Source organism: Apium graveolens, chromosome 3 (assembly GCF_009905375.1).
Source record: "Apium graveolens cultivar Ventura chromosome 3, ASM990537v1, whole genome shotgun sequence".
NCBI classification, from domain to species: domain Eukaryota; kingdom Viridiplantae; phylum Streptophyta; class Magnoliopsida; order Apiales; family Apiaceae; genus Apium; species Apium graveolens.
In genome coordinates, this window is record NC_133649.1 from 253,195,058 (window position 1) to 253,212,224 (window position 17,167).

Genomic DNA, 17,167 nt, shown 5'->3' on the forward strand with positions numbered 1-17,167 from the left:
AAAACAAAACAAAAAGCAACCAACCAAGCCAAAACATTTCATTTTCATCAAAAAACACAAAACCCCCATTTTCTTCATGAAGCTCTCGGCCCCTTCTCTTAAAAAATGAAGATCCAAGCTCCACCACTTACTATTTAGCAAGGTATTTATCTAAGCTTCCCCATGGATAGTTACATACTTCATATAAGTTTAAGCTTCTAATTCCAAGCCAATCTTTTTCTATAAATCATGGAAGAAGATGGTGAATAGTACTTTCTTGAAATTAATTTTTGTGTTCTTGATTTTTTTGAAAGAACAAGCTTGTAGGAGGTTAGATTAAGGCTTCCATGGGCATTTCAAGGATCTTTCATGGATTAAAAGCTCCAAGGAAGGTATAAACTCCAAACCCTAGCTTGGGTTTTGAGTAATTAGGAATGAATATGATTGATATAGTATATGTGAAGCATGAGGCTTGTTTGTTTAAAGTTTGGTTGAGTTTGTAGAGATTAGTTGGTTTTGTGGTGTTTTTGGAGTTGTAAATCTTGTTAATTAGTTAATGAACTTAAGTATAGCTTTTAGTTCATGTTTGAGGGTAGTATAAAGTTGATAATATTGAGTTTTTTGGGATGTTGGAGTGTGTTTTGGATGGATGTTGGTTGTATGATTGATTTGGGGTTGATTGGTGGTTGTTTTGGAATGGTTTAAATTTGGGAAATCGCGTAAACATAGCCGCCATAATTCCCGATTTACCGTAGACTGTTTTTGTTCTTAACATCAGAACCCTTGAACTCACTGCTAGGTTTTGACCATTTCCATGTTTAGATAGTTCATGTTACGAGCTTCGTTTTGATATGTGGTTCGTTTGATTCCGATGAACGGTTTAGGAGAAACGGCCGTTTTAAGTAACGACGTTTCGCGAACGAAACATTACCCCTCACCTTACTTTGAAACATAGGTTAAAGACCTTAAAGGACTAATTGAAGTATGAAACATTTATGTAAGGTGTAAGAGGCAGTTGGTAAGGTACTCGTGAAAGAATCGCTTTAAAACTCGTAATGGTTAATTTATTAAAAATGTGGGAGCCGAGGGTACTCGAGCGACTTAAGTAAATCGTTAAGCGCGAAAGCGAACGTTAGGACTCTAAATGGTTAAAGTCTAGTTTCTTAAGCGACCGGGGTTTAATTCCGACTTATGTTGTTGTTCATAGGTTATCGGACCCACTCTAAGCTTAAGTCTATCCGGGAGCACTCAGACAAGTTTTCTACCCGTTATACTGTTGTTGTGATGTATATGTGTATATGCATGATCTTGTGATAAATGCATATTTGTTATTAGCAAATTCTTGCGATATATTGTAGCATGTGATATGGTATATATGCATGCCTGTTTCGTATTCTTGATTTATATATCTGTTGGTTCAAATGCTTATTCGTTGCATAATACCTATGCTAAAGATAAGCGGTATTTGCGTATACCCTTAGTATAGGGGATCAAAAGGTGAACTTTTTCTAAAACCGGGAGGCGAGGCTCCCGAGTATAATATATATTTATATATATATATATATATATTGATATAGTTTTTAAAACTATTAATCGAATAAGGTTTATTCGATAACTTTATTTTATTTAATGAATATTATTACGAATATTCATTCGAGGGCTTATGACTCCTTTATTTTATTTAATGAATATTATTACGAATATTCATTCGAGGGCTTATGACTTCTTTATTTTATTAAATGAATATTATTTTGAATATTCATTCCAGGGCTTATGACTTCTTTATTTTATTAAATGAATATTATTTTGAATATTCATTCGAGGACTTATGACTCCTTTTATTTTATTATTTGAATATTATTTGAATATTCATTCGAGGGCTTATGACTCTTTTATATTATTTATTGAATATTATTTGAATATTCATTCGAGGGCTTATGACTCAGTTTATATTATTTAATGAATATTATTTGAATATTCATTTGAGGATCTATGACTCCGATTATTTGCTGAGATATGTTCTTTATTTTATTAAAGAATAAGGTGTCGATAATCAAACTTATCTTTGATTATTCAAATAAAAATAGTACTTTCGTATAAGTATATCTTTGGTTATTTAATACTCATTTCAAGTATAAGTTTCAAAACTTCTACTTCAATTATTTTTATAAAGATTATTCTTTATGGGAATATTATTTAAATAATAATATTCAGATATTTTCTAATATATTGGGACTGATTTATTTCATTAAATCAGCATTACTCCAAACACTCTTTAAAGTGTTTTCGAGTCTTCAAAATGATTTTTAAAAGTTAGAGCGGATCCCAAAACTCATTTTTATATTTAAGATCTTTCTTTTAAAGGGTATTTAAATACTCGTTCAAAACTTGAGGGATCCAGCTCAGTGGTGTATTTTACATTCGCAACGAGGTTGCTGTTTTGAGAAAACATCTTGATTACTTGCCCATCGTTCGGGAAGTAAGTCCATCTATCGAGTCGGCATAAGCAACATGGGCTCAGTGGGCGTCCATGATAGTGTAAGTGGCTCAGTGGGAGTCCATCAAACGCATAAGTGGCTGAGTGGCAGTCCAGCATAAGGTCCTATTACGACCAGGGTGATGACCAGTGGGGAATTCGTCCATCTACTAGTAAAAAAGGTTACTTATTGGTATCTTTGCCTGATCAGCAAGATATCAGGTTTATGCCAAAATTCTTTCCTTTCCAAATTTATTGGATATTGCAATTCTGTTCATACTTTACATGATAGAGGTTTTCAGGAAATGAATGTATATATATAGGTGTATATATATATCGGGACTTAATGAAGTATATCATAACTTCATTTCCTTCAAAATATTTCAAAGATTGAATCTATTCAAGTCTTATCTTGTAGTCTCATCTATGTGATGAACTTTTGAACTAATTATAACTTGAACGATGGTAGTTCAAGTAGTATTTGGAAAAGATATAAGTATATTGGAGTATCTTGTAACTTCATCTTTTAAACTTATATCTAGTAAATGAATATCTTATGCATGACAAAGATTTTCAGAAAAACGTTGAGACAAGGTTAGATATATGAGATCACCTTGCAACGATATTTTTATACAGTTATAAACTGGAACTTTGTGTATATTATACATGAAAGAGGACTTCCAAGATTTTGAAAAGTATATATGTATATATACTGAATATTTTGCGACTTCATCGCATTAAGATATCAAACTTGGTTCATTTCTTTTGACCAAGACTTTCATGAGTACTATGAGAAGGCTCATATACTGTAAATCATTATACATATTATTTTGGTGGGCTTGCTGCTCACCCTTGCTTTCTTCTTTCATCACACAACAACAGATAGAAAAGACGAACATGACCAAGCTCCCGATTCGCAAGCGGTTAGAAAACGTTCCGCAGTTTTCTGGAAGTGTTGGTGCCGCCGTAGCTGAGGTAGGAGCTACCAATAGGCTAGGTTTTTAACTATTGATGAACCAGATTTATGTATATTTATGAATTGTAATAATGGCAAGGAATATGTAAATTTATTCAGAACCTTTTTAAGGTGTATTGGCATATAATTGTGGAATAAAACGACTTGTGTTATTTTTGAGTATTCATCTCTGAGACTATAACTTGTGGTGTGTGTGTATATTGTGGGGTCACAGTACAGAGTAGTTGATTGGTTATTAAGATTGGGTGTTATTAAGGAAAATGGAACTCGTGACAACCCGGATCCCCGACCCGGAATTTGGGGGTGTTACAGATTATAACTTGAACGGTGGTAGTTCAAGTAGTATTTGGAAAAGATATAAGTATATTGGAGTATCTTGTAACTTCATCTTTTCAATTTATATCTAGTTAATGATTATCTTATGCATGACAAAGATTTTTAGAAAAACGTTGAGACAAGGTTAGATATATGAGATCACCTTGCAACTATATGTTTATACAGTTATAAACTGGAACCCTATGCATATTATGCAAGGAAGAGGATTTCCAAGATTTTGAAAAGTATATATACCTATATACTGATTATTTTACGACTTGGTCGCGTTAAGATATCAACTTGGTTCATTTCTTCTTGACCAAGACTTTCATAAGTATTATGATGAGAATGCTCATATATTGTTAATCATTATACATATTATTTTGGTGGGCTTGCTGCTCACCCTTGCTCTCTTCTTTCATCACACAACAACAGATAGACAAGATGAACATGACCAAGCTCCCAATTTGTGAGCGGATAGGAAACGTTCCGCAGTTTCCTATAGGCATTGATGCCGTTGTGGCTGAGGTAGGAACTACCAATAGGCTAGGCTTTTCAACTTTTGATGTACTAGACTTATGTATATTATGAATTGTAATAATGGAAAAGAATATGTAAATTTATTCAGAAACCCTTTTGAGGTGTAATGACTTACAATTGTGGAATAAAATGACTTGTGTTATTTTTGGTATTCATCTCTGAGACTATAACTTGTGGTGTATGTGTGTATATTGTGGGGTCACAGTACGCAGTGGTTGGTTGACTGTTAAGATTAAGTATTGATAAGGGAAATGGAACTCGTGACAACCCGGATCTCCGACCTCGGATTTGGGGGTGTTACAGTTAGTTCTCCCATCATGCTCATTTCATACTTACTCTGCATCAATTTGGCAAACTTTTTTGCAAACTTTTTCATCTGTAGAGCCGAATATACTATCATCTACATAGATTTGAACAAGTATACTAGAGCCATTAACATTTCTAAATAATAAAGTTTTATCCACAATACCTCTTGTGAAGTGATTTTTAAAAGGAACTTTGATAAAGTGTCATACCAGGCTCTAGGTGCTTGCTTCAGTCCATAGAGTGCTTTTAAAAGATAGTAGACATGCTTTGGGAAATTTGGGTCTTTAAAACTAGGAGGTTGATTGACATAGGCTTCCTCCTCCAAGTCTCCATTTAGAAAAGCACTCTTGAAATCCTTTTGATAGACCTTGAAATTGGCATGGGATGCATAGGCTAAGAAAATTCTGATGGCTTCAAGTCTTGCAACAGGAGCAAATGTTTCATCAAAATCTATTCCTTCTTATTGATAATAGCCCTTAGCAACCAATATAGCTTTGTTCCTAAGTACTATGCCATTTTCATCCATCTTGTTTCTGAATACCCATTTGGTGTCAATTGAATTCTTTCCTATAGGCTTGGGTACCAGGCTTCCATACTTTATTCCTTTCAAATTGGTTTAGCTCCTCCTGCATAGCTAGAATCCAATCATGATCCAACAAAGCTTCTTCTACCTTATTTGGTTCTTCCTTAGATATAAAGCTACTATATAGACATTCTTCTTGAGTTGCTCTCCTTGTTTGAACTCTAGATGATACATCACCAATGATGAGCTCAAAGGGGTGATCCTTTGTCCATTTTCTTTGTTGAGGTAGATTAGCTCTAGATGAAGAGGCCTCATTGTTATCTTGATGTGTGATTGAGTTTTGATTATTAGAAACTCCCCCTGAGTTTATGGATCTTTGATTTGAGAAAGGGGAATTTTCTGTGAGTGATCTATTTTGACTTTCAGCTTCTTTTGATGACCCGACGGATGGTATATTTTGAGTTCCGACGGATGAAGCTGATTGTCGCCCGACAGATGAAGCATTTTGTCTCCCGATGGATGAAGCATTTTACAACTCGACAGATGTTGAATTTTGTGCTTCATTAGTAGTAGATTTTTCTTCAATGTCCTTTGTCATTGTTTCCTGATCACTTTCATCATTACTAGTCATCACTAACCATCTCCACATTATCAAATTTGAGGCTCTCATGGTAATCTCCATCTTGTAGTTCTTCAATCTTCTTATCATCAAACACAACATGTATTTATTCCATAACAATGTTGGTTCTTAGATTGTAGACTCTATATGCTTTACCAACAGCATATCCAACAAAAATTCCTTCATCTGCTTTAGCATCAAACTTTCTATTTTGATCAGTTTGATTTCTCAAGATATAACATTTGCAGCCAAAGACATGAAGAAAATTTAGGGTTGGCTTCTTGTTCTTGAACAATTGGTAGGGTGTCATACACTTTGCTTGATTAACCAAAGATATATTCTGGGTGTAGCATGCATTATTTACAACTTCATTCCAGAAGTATGTTGGTAACTTTGATTCTTCAAGCATTGTCCTTACAGCTTCAATAAGTGATATGTTCTTTCTTTCCACTACTCCATTTTGTTGTGGAGTTCTTGCTGCTAAAAACTCATGCATAATCCCATTCTCTTCACAAAATGCTCTGATAACCGAATTCTTGAACTCAGTTCCATTGTCACTTCTGATTCTTCTAACTTTAAAATCAGGATGATTGTTGACTTGCCTTATGTGATTGATGATGATTTCACTAGCCTCATCTTTAGACTTTAGGAAATATGTCCAAGAGAACTTTGAGAAATCATCTACAATTACTAGGAAAAATATTTTCTTTGAGATAGACAACATATTGACTGGTCCAAACAAATCCATGTGTAGCAATTATAGAGGTTCTTCAATTATTGAATCAACCTTCTTTCTGAATGATGCTCTGATCTGCTTTCCTTTCTGACAGGCATCACACAGTCCATCCTTAGAAAACTCCACTTGAGGAATACCTCTAACTAGTTCTTTCTTGACAAGATCATTCATGGTCTTGAAGTTTAGATGGGACAACTTCTTGTGCCATAGCCAACTTTCATCTTGACTTGCTTTACTAAGAAGACAAGTAACAGATTCTGCATTTGATGAGTTGAAGTCAGCTAGGTACAAATTTCCTTTTCTCACTCCAGTGAGAACCACTTTGTTGCTCCTCTTGTTTGTCACAACACATGCTTCTAAATTGAAGGTTACTGAATTGCCTTTATCACAAAGCTGGCTGATACTCAACAAGTTGTGTTTGAGACCATCCACTAAGGCAACCTCCTCAATGATGACATTGTCTTTTGAAATCAAGCCATATCCCCCAGTATAACCCTTGCTATCATCTCCAAAAGTAATACTTGGGCCAGCTCTCTCCTTGAACTCTGTGAGCAGGGTAGAATATCCAGCCATGTGTCTTGAACAACCTACTATCCAAGTTCCACAGATTCTTTCTGTTTCCCTGCATACATCAAAACCAAATAAAGTTGATTTTGGTACCCAAGTTTCCTTGGGTCCTGCCTTGTTAACTTTCTTCTTTTGTTTCTTAGGTTTTATCTTATTTGACTTGGGGATATCATATTCATCCTTAGTCATCTGAGTTGGACCTTTGAAATTAGTCATTAAAACAGAATTATCATGCACATTTTGATTAACAAGAAATGGAATGCTATTTGCAAACATGTTATTCCAGTAGGGCATGCTAAATGGCATTTGAGGCATACTAAATGCAGCATAATAAGGATTAGATGTAAATGGCATATTAGCAAATTGTGCATACATATTATGTGCAGACAAAGCATTCATAGGCATAGAAGGCATACCAGTCATGTTGGGAAAAGAAGGTGGTATAGATATGGGAGTAGGCATGGCAAGTTTGTAGTTAACAGACAAATGATTAGTACTACCACACTTAACACAGATTTTTCTTGGAGTATACGTATCAGGTGTGTAGTTGTTATATTTGTTAATTCCTACTTTCCCATTTTTATTGTTTTTCTTTTTAGCCTATATTTTAACCTCAATCTTTTCTAGTCTGTCATTCAATTGCTTGATGGACAGATGACCAACATTCACTTTCTTCTCCTTCTTCACTTGACTAGATTCTCCTGAAATAAAGTTTTTGGAAACTGATCCATATTTTTCATTTAACTTGGCAAGTTTGGCTTTACTCACAGGTTTACTCACATCCGACGGATGAGGATTTATGTTACTCGACGGATAGTCTTTTGGATTATCCGACAGATGACTCTCATCATCCGTCGAGTCTACATCTGTTAGCAATCCTTTAACCAAATTGGATTCCAGCGTCTCTTTACTCTTTTTCCAGGATGCATCACAGAAGGACTCAATACCTTGAACTTTGGTTATTTGAGCATGAACATCTCTAGATGATTTCCATGCCTTAATCACCTCCTGCTCTCGTTCAAGCTGCTTCTTCAAAATCTCTTCTTTCTTCAAGGACTCGGTTAATTCATCCTTAGCAATCTTACATTCTATTCTCAATTTTTCAAATTCAATAAACTGAGACTCTAGCACATTATTCCTCTCACTTGAAAACAAATTATTTTATTTGATTTTAGAATTTTCCTTAGTTAGGGATTTAAGTGTAACACACAAATGATATAGTTTTGTAGACATGTCATTAATTGCATCATTACACTCAGCTTTAGATAAATATGCAAGGTTATTGGTGATTACCTGATTACTTGAAGAACTTGTCTCTGTTTTATCAGACTTGGCCATTAGGGCTAGATTAACATAGCTGACATCTTCATCCTCATCCAGACCATCTGCTGCCCAGTCATTTTCTTGTGTAATAAAATCTCTTTCCTTTTATTTCAGCAATTCAAAATACTTCTGTTTATTGAGACTATCATTGGTTTCCATTCCTTTGTAAGAGATCTAATGAACTTGAGATTGGAGTCTTTTGTCTGATAGACTCTTCCATGCAACTTTAGGGCATTTAGCAGTTTTTGAAACCTACTAAAAATGTCAGTGAGAGATTCACTATATTCACAATGAAAGTGCTTATATTGCTGAATTAGCAGCTGCATCTTATTTTCCCTAACTTGCACAGTACCCACAGATAATCTGAATTGTGTCCCTAGTAATTCACTATTCTTAACAATCGGCTTGATAAAGCACTTTATGGACTTAAGCAAGCTCCTAGAGCATGGTATGAGACATTAGCTCGGTTTCTTCTGGAAAGTGGATTTAACAGAGGAACTATAGACAAAATACTATTCTACCTCAACCATGGAAAGGACTTACTTCTGGTCCAGATTTATGTTGATGATATCATTTTTGGTTCTACAAATGACAGACTTTGCAAGAAGTTTGCCAAACTGATGCAGTCAAGGTATCAGATGAGTATGATGGGGGAACTTAGCTATTTTCTGGGCCTTCAAGTCAAGCAGAATGAAGAAGGCACTTTTATTTGTCAAACTAAGTACACCAGAAACTTGCTGAAGAAATTTGGAATGCAAGATTGTTCAAGTGCATCCACTCACATGGCCACTGTAACAAAACTGGACAAGGATACTGGTAAATCAGTAGATATTACTGATTACAGAGGTATGATTGGCTCTCTACTCTATCTAACTGCTAGTAGACCTGATATCATGAATGCTACCTGTCTTTGTGCAAGATTTCAAGCAGATCCAAGAGAACCTCACTTAACAGCTGTGAAAAGAATATTCAAGTATCTTAAGGGAACAGGTGATCTGGGATTGTAGTATCCCAGAGAATCAGATTTTAAACTAATAGGTTACTCAGATGCAGATTTTGCAGGTTGCAAAATTGACAGGAAAAGCACAAGTGGAAGCTGCCAATTTCTTGGAGGCAGATTGGTTTCTTGGTTTAGCAAGAAACAAAAGTCAATTTCCACATCAACTGCAGAAGCAGAGTACATTGCTGCAGGAAGCTGTTGTGCACAGATTCTTTCGATGAAGAATCAGTTACTGGATTATGGGTTAACATATTTCAAAATCCCAATTTACTGTGATAATCAAAGTGCTATTGCTATGACAGGTAATCCAGTTCAACACTCAATGACAAAGCACATCAGCATTAGGTACCACTTCATAAGGGAACATGTGGATGAAGGTACAGTGGAATTGCACTTTGTTCCAACAGATCAACAACTAGCAGATATCTTCACAAAACCACTGTGTGAAGCTACTTTTACAAGATTGGTAAATGAACTTGGAATGGTTTCAGGTTCTTTCTCTAAATCTGCTTAGTTTTGTTCTGATGCATCAGATTTTATGATCAGTATTTACAGAAATTACTCTCTTTGTGTATTCTGTGCTTAATTAAAAATTTGCTTAAGTACTGACTGTTGTCTGATGTAACTTTCTAAACTCTGAAAATGATATGTCTGTTTATGTAACTATTCAATCCTATGAGGATACCTGTGCTAGATGCTGAACTAGTAGTCTTAAATAAACTAGGGATCCCATGTTAGAAGTAATTATTTCTGTGGAAATCTATTTGACACAAGCAAATTCTGATATTGAGCTTAGTTTAGTTTACTTTGTCTATCTTATTACTAAGTCACAAACTAGAATAATGCTTCTCATCTGTTAAGTTCTGACGCCAGTAAATCTATTGAATGTACTAAGTGCTGATAAACCTCTCTTATCAAAAGAAAAAGAAAAGATTCAAGGATTAAAATTCAGGTACTCCTTTGAGATCTAGAGTAAAAATAGTGGAAGGAACGACCCAAGTGCATTGCTGGTATTAAGTAAATATGCATCAGAAAAGAAAAATATTTTCTTGGTGACTTTTCACACTTTATGATTACTGGAGAAATACTCTAATAATAGCATAAATTCTGATAAGCAGTCGTGACTCACTTACACTGAGAAGCCACTGTAAAATGGAATTTAAAAAGATGCACAAAATTAGCACAAAATAGTTGAGGTGGACTCAAGCATGAACTCATTCAAAAGTAGGTTTCAGAATAATGACAGGTTTTTAGTAAAGTTTTAGTTATGCCTTATTTCTAAGATGTACTTAAGTGAATCAGACTTTACTCTTTGTCTGATAATTAGTTTAATGCACACACTAAACACTCTATATGAATGATGAAAATAACTGTGGTGATTCATGTTATTTTATATGAACAGTTTATGTGTCACATTGCACAAATTCTGAGGACAAGTTCTGATTGCATGTTCTGATGATTAAGTTCTGAAGAATCTAAATCAGAATTTGTGTGAGGACTTACTAAGATAGGCATTCATTTTTCGAGTTAAGAAATTATGTTCTGGTAACTATTAAGTTCTGATATAAGTCTAAGTTCTGATATTAAATTCTGATTCTTTACTTGACTTATTTGTGCATAAAATCTAAAAACAGTTTCAGTTTAAATCAGACTATGTTTGGGTAGAATATTAACAGTCAATATCATTAGGGATAGTGGTTCACATACCCGTACAGTAATTTTTTTACTTGTTAGTTGTGCGCATTAACCCTGACTTACACTTCCAATGACTGTTTTCCTTCTTCCAAGTCTGGGGAGACGAGGTAGAATTAATTTTACATGTCAGCATTAAATTCCCTTGCGTCTCTTGGCATTCTTTTGCCTATATAAACAACCACTTCACATCAGCCTTCACATCTACTCTCTTATCACAAACTCATCTTCATTTTCATTATATCAAAAACACCATGGTCAATTACAATACGTTTTTGAACTATGAAACTTTCAACATGGAGCTGAGCTGTGAAGCCTGGCAGCAGGAATGGCACGTCACTGCCATTCCTGATGAGATATGGGACTCAGTTCCCCAGGAGGTACTCACCCACCTCTTGTTCTTCTACATGGATTACCATCGCCATCTGGAGAGATTGGAGGAGGAAAGGCTGGAAGCTCTCCGCCAGCAAGAGCGAATCATCCGACTCGCTATTCTATTTGTCGAGAGTAGGAAGAAGAAATGATTTATTTTCTTCTTCCTATTTTTCTTCATCGTCAGCCTTGCCCTGCTTTTTGAGCTAGGACTAAGGCTGTTGATGTTAGGTTTAGCAGCTTAGGACAATCTTGTAAAAAGTTCTGATGTAATTTAAATTTCATTAATGTATTCTCTCAATATATTAATGAAATGTGTTTTTTTTCAAGATCTTGTCTCTGAGATATTTTGTAATGCATTGTTAAATCCTGATAAATATTCATATTCTGATGACCATATAAATTTTGTTTTAAATTAAGTTCTGATTTGACTTTATCAGTACTTGCTCACCTGATTTATTTTGGTCATTCTCACTCGAATTTTTTTTCAGAATATTGGTGTTGCAGTGAAAAATAATTGAATAAGTGGAAACAGTTTCAATTTTGAATTAAAACTGATTTACCTTGATTAATGGAATTACTGGGTAAGTGGAACGGTTTTCCTTGAAAAACTGCAAGGGGGTAAGTAATGATTACTGTTTTCCCGTGCCCATTAACTATTCATTATTACTGCATGTCTGACAGGTGTCCAACGGTTACATTTTTTTTAAAAGTATAAGTAAGATAGAGAGAGGATTTTCTAATCTTTTATTCACTTTTACACTTTATCTCTCTATTTACTTTTACTCTCTTTCTACTCCTGACGTTGGTTTATCATTTAGACATTTTATCAAACACCTAACAGGCACTCTTAAATCTCGATTTTTCTCATGGAACCTAAGGATTTAATCATTGATGGAGCTAAATTTGTTCCAAACAACTATGTTGCAATTCTCGATCATGCTGAAGCTCCATCTGAGTTGCATTTTGTGCAAGATCTTCTTGCGCACAGTGAAATCGGGTATGCATTGACCCAACCTTCAGTGTTTTCCGGCCAACAAGTTCTGACGTTTTGGCGGACTGGGCACTTTGATAATGGTGGTACACAAGGTACTCCCAGTATTGTTTTCGAAGTGGATGATTCTACAGATGTGGTAGCTCCTGGTACAATTCGAAAGGCTCTACATTTACCAGAAGGATATACTTTTTCAACCCCGGAGGAATCAGCTCTTAAAGAATTAATGGCTAGTTTGGGGTATGAGCAGAGTTTGGCAAAGCTTGGGCAGTTGAAACGGGCTCATATCAGAAAGACATGGAGTTTCTTCTTCGACTGCATCACTAAAGCTTTTGGAAATAAGTGTTCCAACTTTGATGCAATCCCTATAATGAGTCAGCACATCGGTTATGCACTCATTAACCAAACTCATTTCGATTTTGCAAATGCTGTGATAGATTTTATTGGGGATAAGATGACAGAAGATAGGAATGTTGTTTACTTTGCTAGATTTTGTCAGCTTATATATAATTTTTGTTGTGCTAATGAACCCCAACCTACCACTGACTTAACTGCACCTTTCAAAATTGCAAAACGAGCCTTTAATGATTTGGTAAATGCCTGATCTTAAGAAAACAGTGGTTAGACCTTTACAGATTCATCAGTCTGTAAAACAGATCTTGGTAGATGCTGATCCTGACACCTATAGATCTGTTTATCCTGATATCCAACCTACCACCACATCTCAAATACCACAGCAATCAACAGAACATACCACTCATACTACTCAACCATCCCTCAGAACATATCTCAAATCATATCTCTCCACTTCACAGACAGCTCAACCCTCATCCTCAGCACCTACTGTGAAGCCTTCATCTTCCAAGCCAAAGAGGACAAAGATTGTTCCTCAAACACCTCAGAATAGAAGGAGGATTGTTTTGAGAGATGAATATGACAGTGAGAAACAGGTTTCTACATTAGAACCTGTTGATAAAGAAGCTGAGAAAGTTCCTTCTCAGAAGGATTCTGCAATTGGGGGATCTAGGCTTCTCAAAAGGCTTAGAAGAATGACTGTTGATAAAACTCCCAAGGAATCCATATCTTCAAAGAGATACAAGAAACAGAGGGCAAAAAGGCCAGTTTCAGATGATGAAGAAGCAGCAGCTAAGGAAGGAGGTCAGGAATCTCTGATCTCACAAGAAAAGGAATCTGCTAAAGTCACTACTTCTCCATCAACTCCAACTCAGAAAGATGTTACTGAAAAGGCCAACACACCATCTGTGTCTCCTGTTCAAAAGTCTGTATCTCCTGTTGACCCAGGCATAAGTGCTGATATTGATATCCAGAACTTGGTTGTGCCTGAAGTACTTTACTTAGAAGCTCCAACATCAACTAATCCATCAACAACACCTGTTACTGATGCTGCTCAAACTCCAGAATTATCTACTACACCTTCTCTGCATCTAGATGCTGATGATCAGAATATAGGTGAGCATCAGGATATGGCTGTTGATCAGAACTTGGATCCAGATTAGCACTTAGAAGATGATGCTGAAGCCTCAATTGCTTCGCATACTGTTGTTTTGTCAGAAGATGCTGATTCTATAAGTTCTGATGCTGCAAATGCTGGAGATACTGGTGATGCTGCTCTACAAGCAGATACTTATGAAGCAGGTCCTTCAGGACATGCTCCTCAACAAACTGTTCTTAAATCTGAACTTGTTAAGAAGTTTGTTACCAGAGAAGCACCAGTGCCTTGGAGTGAAACTCCTGCTGGTCAGGAGCGGACTAAGGAATGGAACTCAAGTACTTGTGTTCCATCTGTAAAGAATCTGGATGAGCACTTGACAAAAGCTGATGAGATGTTAAATATTGATGATTTCAAAACACAGCTTCGAGTCACTGTATTGAGTACTAAACATCTACAAGGATCTCCATTCAAGTATCACATGCAGAGCTACACAAGATTCAGGAAGAATTTATCAAACAGGATCAAATTCAGAAAATTGACAAGAAAAAGTTCTTCTAACCTACCTTTGACCGAGTTGCTTATATTGAGAAGACTCAAGAGAAACAACAAGCTCAGATTGATGATTTTCTAAAAAATCAAGCTTCTCAGCAATCTCAACTTAGTGAAATCCAAGCCTCAGTGGAATTGCTTGTCTCTCTTCTATTACCTACTGATGCCAAAAAGGGGGAGAAAGTAATTAAGTCCAAATGCAAGACTGATAAGACACTGAAAGGGAAGGATGATGAAAAGGATGACCAAGGAAACTCTGGAATGGGTAGAGGTCATAGTCAAGGTAGAGGCTTCTCATCAAGAAAAGCTGAAATCACAAGTCACAGGACAAGTTCTAATGCTGGAAAAAGAATTAGTTCTGCTACTGGTAAAAGGATAAGTTCTGATGAACTTTTAGATCTTGATGAAGAAATGTCAAGACAGTTATTTCTTCAGGAAAATCCAGGAATGGACTTGGAGAGTTTAATGAAAGAAGAAGCCAGACTTAAATCAGAAAAAGTCACATCTAAATCTGAAGCTTCTGGTAAAAAGACACTCCCAAACTCAAAGGAATTGTGATAAAAGAAAGGACAAATACTGAAGCAATATTGGCTAAATCACAACCGCAGATAGATCCAAGATCCAAGGGTAAAGAAAAAGTTGGTGAACCTATCAAGGTTTATGTGCCTCCTGAGAATGAAGCAATTACTAATGAAGATGCTGATCTTGCTCTGAATTCAAGAAAAGTTCTTAAGACAACCTCTGACATGGCTCAAGTTGTTCAGAGTCAAGAGACAGTAAGTTCTGATATTTCGAAGAAACAAGTAACCTCTGACATAGCTCAAGTTAACTTGATATCAGAAGATAAATCAAAGAAACTCCTACCAGGATTCACTAAAGCAAAACAGACTCAACCTTTGAAGACTGCTGCAAGTGGTTTTGAAGCAAGAGTAGTTACTGGAAAGGAAGCAAGAGATAAAACTGGATTGGGAAGTGCTGATGAAAGAAGAATACAGAACACTACCAATGATCCAACTTCCTTGAGTGAACCAGGTATTGGAGCAACTCCTGAGAGATTGAATCAACGAGAATTTGTACAAATGGTTTACCATACCTACTTGAAAGAACACATCTTGTTGTACTTCATGACAGATGGTAGGGTTTATCATATAAGGCAAAATGCCATTCCATTGAAGTATTTTAAAGAATTAGAGCATGTACTATTCTTACTTCAAGTGAATGACAGATTGACAGGAAGTGCTGCAAACTATTTGAAGGATCAGATTTAGAGACAGAAAAGGCTTTATTCTGTTAAGTCTGACAGCACATATGTTCCAAAGTACAGAGATCACAAGGGTGATATAGTTGAAATGAAGCCCAACACTGCTAAGATTATAACTACCTTTCTGGGTTACAGGGCTGTGGAATTCAATCTTGAGTCTGATAAAGCTTATTTGATCAGACTGGATCAGGATATAAGAAAAGCAAAGATTAATGATCTCAGAGCTGCAATCTTTCAAATTGGTGAAGATACTGCAGAGCTTAAAGATGCTAAAAGGAGAATGATTGATGAACTTAGATATGCTGAGAGATGTTTGTTGAAGAACTATCTCAGAACAACTCCTGACATCAGAGAGATCAGAAGATAAAGCCAAGTCAAGATCTACAACTGCTTAAATTCTGATATTTGTACAGACTGAAGTTGTTATCAGAAGTTAAAGATTGGTAAAGCTTTAAGGACTGTAAGTTGTAGTTATCTAGTCTAATTCTCATGCATTTGTACTTAATGTTTTTGACATCATCAAATATCTGTTAAACTTGTATATTATGCTAATTTACAAGTTGGGGGAGATTGTTAGATATATTTGATAATGTCATGGCTAATATGATTTATGTTTAGTTTTCAGATCTTACTTAAACAGGATAAATCAGTACTTACTGGAAGTCAGGACTTAAGGATACCAGTACTTATATTATCAGGAGATAATTATCAGAAGATGGATATCAGAACTTAAGTACTGAAGGACATTCAGATAAGGACAGCAGCTGATTAAAGGAAAGAAGATCGAGACAAATATAAGAAGAGATATGCATGAAGAAGGAATTCTATGAAGAATAGAATACTTGAAAGAAAAGATATCTGATTGATATATTTTAGGAAGCAGAATTATATTCCATATCAATTAGTGATTATCTTGTAACTGTGTAGTATACAAACACAGACATAGGGTTTACACTATAAGTCTTATCAATATACGAGAAGATTATTGATTGTAACCTTACGAGCTCTCGTGATATTTGTTCATCACTGAGAGGTAACAGTTCCATACTGTAACAGAGTTTATTATTTCAATAAAGTTTATTTTCTGTTACTTGAGATATTAAAGTTCGATTTGATTGTACTTTACACTGTATTCACCCCCTCTACAGTGTGTGTGTGTGACCTAACACACGCTATCTTCACCGATTAGTCCAGCATAGTTAATCAGAGACCTAGCTAGTCTCTGTGGATCCGGTTAATTTGTGTGAAAGCCCGATCAACTTTCCTAGAAAATTTGTTTGATAACCCGACAAACTAACCTAGATAACTTGTGTGGAGGCCTGATCAGCCGTCCCTAGATAACATCCAATACATATCTAATTACGGTTTGTGGTTCCAGTAATGGAACAAATGGTATGCGGTCCCCGTAACGGGCCAGATGATTTGATGGTTCTGAAAGAGATGTGTCCTAAGTCCAATCATGTATGATGATTTAGGAATAACTTTT